Genomic DNA, 6,000 nt, shown 5'->3' with positions numbered 1-6,000 from the left:
CAAGGCGCGCGGGGAGCAAACCAGCTGACAGGCTGGTCGCGGTGGCGAGGACGCTGCCGAGGCTCGGGGCCCTGACACTGGGGTTCGGCGCTGGCAGGGATGGGGCGCTTCAGGAGTCCTAACAGCAGCCTCTTAGAAATATGTTACTTGATGTTTGTCAGCTGCTTTCCGCAGGGGTGGACTTGATCTGTTCTGTTGATCGTGGAGACTCCTGTAATGGACTCTGATCTTTTCCCCGGAAATTAACTTTCCAGTCTTTAGTGGTGTGCAGTTAATACTGTGTAGTTAAGATTTTGTATTTTCCGATTTTTCTATGGAAGGAACGCTCCCTGGGACTGAGTAGGTTCAGGAGAAGTTTCAAGTGAAATTTGCTATGTTGAAGAAAGTAGGGGCAGGTGGTGTTAATATCTCCGATTTACATTTGAAAACAGATTCAACATAATATCAAAATCCCAGCTGTATTTTTGAAATAGACAAACTGAAATTTATATGGAACCACAAGGGACTGAACACCTCCCGTAACTGAGTCTGAAGGCGTGGTAACATTGTTGGATAACGACTTTACATTTAATCCAATGATAACAGAGCCCAAACAGGCATGTGAACAATTTTTGGGAATGACTTATTTTTTGGGAATAAAATACAGCAGTTTCTATCTCAAAATTCATTATTCAAAACAGTATAATTTCATTTTGGTTTAAGAACTATTTATTAAGCACCTACAGTGTTATATGCATAATAAGACATGAGACTGCACACATTAAATTTTAGGGAAACTATAAAATAACATTTATTTAAATGCAGAATCAGCGGGAGGAGAGATTAGTATGGGTCTGAGTTTTCAGGAATATGTTTATGAATTATATCTCTAAAGTATAGATACTATTTGTTTCCTCTCTAAAACATAGATACAACGTCTACTATTCATATTGGAGGGGATAGGGAATCCTAAATAGTTTCTTTCTTCATATTCTTAAGGGTTTGGTGAATAGTCTCATATGACATTTTATAGTACTTATTTAAATTTCTAAGGCCACTTGATTGCAGTATCTATTTCTTTCATAGTACAAATCTGTCTGGCATATTTTGTGTTTGATATATGTGGAACTATAAGGGACTAATATAATGAGGCTAATAATGGGGACTTTGACACTTAGTGAGTCCTTATTCTGTTTCTGTAGTTGGTCTTACTTTTATACTAGAGGCCCGGTGCACAAAAATTTGTGCACTGGCGGGGGAGGGGAGTATGGGGGGTGTCCCTCAGCCCCACTTGTGCCCTCTCACAGTCTGGGACCCCTCGGGAGATAACCACCTGCTGGCTTAGGCCCACTCTCCAGGTGGCAGATGGCAGGCCCGATCCCTTGGTGCCTGCCCCGCCTCCCCGGGTTGCGCACACGGCAGGGTCAATCCGGGAGTTGGGGTGTTGCCCCGGGTTGGGTAGCACACGGGATGCCCAGACAGCAGCCGGGCGGGCCAGCGGATTGCTACCGCCCCGCCCGGCTGCGCTGGGTCAGGTCGCACACGCAGGTGGCAGGGATCGCAGCGGTCCCGCCCACCAGCCACAGGTAGGGTCGCACACGGGACGCCCACTGCCCTGGGTCGCAGATAGCAGGCCTGGATGGCGGCAGGGCAGGCGGGATGGCGCTGTCCTGCCCCACCGCCCCGGGTCGCAAATAGCAGGCCCAGATGGTGGCGGGCTGGCGGGATGGCGCTGTCCCGCCCTACCTGCAGTATGCAAATTAGCCGCCATCTTTGTTGGCGGTTAATTTGCATATCGCGATGATTAGCCAATGGGAGGTGTAGCAAAGGTATGGTCAATTACCATGTTTGTCTATTATTAGATAGGATAAGACACCACAATTTAAGTAGAGTTACTGTTTCATACACACTTACTAGTCTTGTGAAATGTTGCTTTCTTCAATTTGACATATATTTCCAGAATGCTTACTATGTAGCAGGCGCTGGATCAGGAAATAGTTTACCTATGGGGTTTATGTGTATGTGTATGTATATGTGTATGTGTATGTGTATGTGTATGTGTGTGTGTGTGTGTATCTGCATGTGTATGTATGTTTGTTTGTTTGTGTGTTTAAAATATCTGCCTTGGATGCTCAGCATTTGCCTAGAGCAGGGGTGGGCAAACTTTTTGACTCGAGGGCCACAATGGGTTCTTAAACTGGACCGGAGGGCTGGAACAAAAGCATGGATGGAGTGTTTGTGTGAACTAATATAAATTCAAAGTAAACATCATTACATAAAAGGGTACGGTCTTTTTTTTATTTAGTTTTATTCATTTCAAACAGGCCAGATCCGGCCCGCGGGCCGTAGTTTGCCCATGGCTGGCCTAGAGGCATAGAAGGGCTAGAGAAATTTATACAGGTATACCTTGTTTTGTTTTGCTTTGTTTTATTGTGCTTCACAGGTTTTGCATTTTTTACTAATGGTAGGCAAGACCCTCCACCAGCAAAAAGATTGTGACTCACTTTATTGTGGTGTCTGGAATTGACACTGCAACATCTCCGAGGTATGCCTGTACATGAATCTGAGTTGACTTATTTTCTTTCTTTTTTTAAAATTAATTACTTCATTTTATTATTATTTTTTAAATCCTCACCTGAGGGTATTTTTTCTTTGATTTTTAGAGAGAGTGGAAGGGAGAGGGAAAGACAGAGTTAGAAACATTGATGTGAGAGAAACACATTGACTGGTTGCCTCCTGCACAAGCCCTGACCAGGGCCCGAGCCAGGGAGGAGCCTGCAACTGAGGTATGTGCCTTAACCAGAATTGAACCTGGGACTCTTTGGTCTGCAGGCCAACGCTCTATCCACTGAGCCAAACTGGCTAGGGCTTGTTTTTCTTTTTAAAGAGTTGAATAGGGACTTTAGGCTCAATTTTTTTGGGCATTCTCTAAAGATTCATTTTGTGAAGATGCACACTCTTAAGGAGACCTATTCATTCCTTATAGATTTAGTGCCCATTTATTCACTTAGTCAACCAATTGAGTGCTTACTTGGTACTAGGCACTGTGCTTAGACATGAGGGGGACTGAGTGCAAACATGGTCCCTGTCCTCAGCAGATGATACCACAGAATCACACAAATATAAAACTGTGACAAGTATTTGAGTTAGGGAAGTCACAGAAGTGACAGTTTGACTGAAATCTGAAGGATATACAGGAAAGGAGCAGTGTTCCAGTCAGAGCAAACAGTAAGGGCAAAGACCTGTGATGTCACAGTTCACGAAGAGGACTAGGGACTTGTAGTACAGCTCCATGTATGGAGCAAGAAGCTGTAGAAGAATCTGGTGGGAGAGGGGGCTGGAGAGTTGGGCCGGAGGGTGCTGGGCCTTGGAAACAGGTTGAGGAGTTTTTCTTTATCATCTATGTATATGGTTTTACTTGATGGATTTAGGCTGGATTGCTTGTGGAGATGACACAATTAGGTTGTGTTTGAATAGCCTGCATTGTATTGTTCCTATTGCTTAGTATTTGTATTGTCTTCTCTTTCCTCATTTTTTTCAACATGCTCCCTCAGCTTTATTGTTGGGGAGGCCTCTATGTCCCACTAGCAATACATGTTCACTTTTCTAATTGGGAAAAAAGGAATTTTAGAGATTAGGATTAGAAACTAGAAGTTGATTTGAAATGTTTTTGCGTTCGTGTGTGACCTCTAGGACACTAATTTCTGTGATTCTCTTTTTAATTGTGGTAATAGAAACATTAAATTTACCTTCTTAATCATTTTGAAGTGTACAGTTCAGTGGCGTTAACTATATTTACATTGTTGTGTAACAGATCTCTAGGACTTTGTCATCTTGCAAAATGAAAACTCTACCTATTGAACAATTTCCTATTTCTCCTTCCCTCAGCTCCTGGCACCTACTCTTTTACCTTCAGTTCCCATGATTTTGACTACTCCAGATATCTCACATAAGTGAAATTGTACAAGGTATGTTCATTTTTACCATCATGCTCCTTCCCTAGAATATCCTTTCTTCTCAGTCAATTTAAATCCTTCCAGTTCTAAGGCCCATTTCCTCTCCCTTGTCCTTTTACTTGGCTTAATAGACCCAGAGTGGAAGAGCCCTTAGCAATTTTCTAGGTGAGCCCTGGTCAGGGTGATTCAGTGGTTAGAGCGTCGGCCTGTGCACCAGAGGGTCGCAGGCTCGACTCCTGTCAAGGACACGTACCTGGGTTGCAGGTCTGATTCCTGCTCCAGGTCGGGGAGCATGCAGGAGCAACCAAGAGGCAACCAATGGATGTGTCTCTATCACATTGATGTTTCTCTTTTTCTCCCCCGCCCCCTTCCTTCCACTATCTCTAAAAATCAGTGGAAAACATATCCTCACTCCTTGGGTGAGGATTAAAAAAAAAAGAAAAGAAAATTGAGTTCTTTAGAAGTTTCAGTGATTTGCTTAGGGGCAGACATCTAGTGAGTCGGGCAAAGTTGGGACTAGAGCTCTAATCTTTCAACTCTTGGGTGGGTGCCTTTTCTGCTTCAGCCTGCTAACGTTGTGATTTAGTGCTCTATTCTGTAGTTAGATCAGAAGTACCACTGAGGCACAGGCACATTTTCCTATCTCCATAACATTATGCAGAGGCATATTAGATGCCTAGGAAATATTTTTTAATGAATTGATTGTCTTCAGAACTTTCATTGCCTAAGAGGTGGCTCTACATAAAATTTTGAACTTCATTGATTTTTTAGATCCTTGGTTATATTAATCAAATTTACACTAGTCCTTCTGCAGTTGAGTAATTCTTTCACCTTTGCAATCAGAGTTAAGACTTTCTCACCTTTTCCTAATGCTCTCTATATTGCATGTATTTGTCCATGGCACACATACTTGGGCTCCCCTACAAATTTTGATGAAAATCTAATGAAAAAAACCATCAGAAGTGGAAAACATAATGCATTAAACTTTTTAGATTAGCTGATTTTTATTTTGAGGCAAAGGTTTAATGCTTCTTTGTGAGCTTTATTGCTGCTAAATGTTTTTGAAAGAATCATATTTGTACCACACTATATAGTGCTCATCTCAGAATGCCTATGAATCAGTTGATTTTGGGTATTGGACTGGAAGTGATTTTGAGATGGCTCAATATCTTTAGGGCTAAAAACGTATAAAAAAGTATTTTCTTGTGTGAGGAAGATTTATAAACTTTTATTTGTAGTTTCCCCATTTACCTCAGACTTTGCTTTCCTGTAATGTTATAGGACCAGCCTATAGAATCCAACTTTTATTTTTTTATTTATTTAAAAAAAACTTTATTGTTGAAAGTATTACATAAATTCCCCCTTTTTCCCCCCCATCGACCCCCTCCAATTAATATTTTTGGACCACGGTTTATTGTGGGTAACCAAAACTTTGGATAACTGAAACTGTAGATGAGGAGGGAACTCTGTGTACAAATACTGAATTATAATGTTGTATACCTGGTATGTGTGTGTATATACTATACACACACACACACATACACACATATCAGGTATACAACAATATATATAGTATACAAATTTTACCACAATAAAAAAGCAAGAAAAAAAGAAAGAACCCAATGAAACAGAATAGAAATATTAGTAACAAAACAATTGGGAAAGGATGGATTATTTAATAGATAATAATCAGAGAACTGGCTTTTTATAAGGAGTCTATATAAGGATGAAATACATAATTCGGTTATAGCAAAACCACAATTGACATCCCCTCCCCACAAAACTCAAATTGTTCAAATGGGTTAAAATCTAAATGTGAAAAATATAATAAAATTATAGCTAATAGAGAAAAACAGAAAATCTCTCAGGCCCCACCCCACACTTACCAAATCAGAAACTCAGGGTGGGGTCTAGCCTTCTGTTTGTTTGTTTTTTTAATTTTTATTGTTGAAAGTATGACATATGTCCCCTTTTTCCACCATTGTCCTCTTCTAGTCCCCCCACCCTCCCTCCCCAGGTCTTCACCACCCTATTGTCTGTGTCCATGGGTTATGCATATATGGAT

General features: G+C 41.3%; 1 protein-coding gene across 3 annotated transcripts in view; it reads left to right on the top strand.

The window, feature by feature from the left end:
• The first annotated feature begins 2,445 nt into the window (after window positions 1-2,445).
• Window positions 2,446-6,000, top strand: part of DIS3L2 (DIS3 like 3'-5' exoribonuclease 2) — a 303,483-nt gene continuing 299,928 nt past the window's right edge. For 2 of the 3 annotated variants that reach the window (XM_005882957.2, XM_014530601.1), the window contains exons 1-2: window positions 2,453-2,524; window positions 3,868-3,947. The gene's annotated coding sequence lies outside the window, so the exon portion shown is untranslated. Of the gene's footprint in view, window positions 2,525-3,867; window positions 3,948-6,000 lie in introns of all 3 variants that reach the window. The other variant, XM_014530602.1, reaches the window with a different exon arrangement.

This window comes from Myotis brandtii, unplaced genomic scaffold, assembly GCF_000412655.1.
Source record: "Myotis brandtii unplaced genomic scaffold, ASM41265v1 scaffold744, whole genome shotgun sequence".
Taxonomy (NCBI): domain Eukaryota; kingdom Metazoa; phylum Chordata; class Mammalia; order Chiroptera; family Vespertilionidae; genus Myotis; species Myotis brandtii.
Note: the sequence above shows the minus strand (reverse complement) of the source record. Positions and strands in the feature narration are given on the sequence as shown.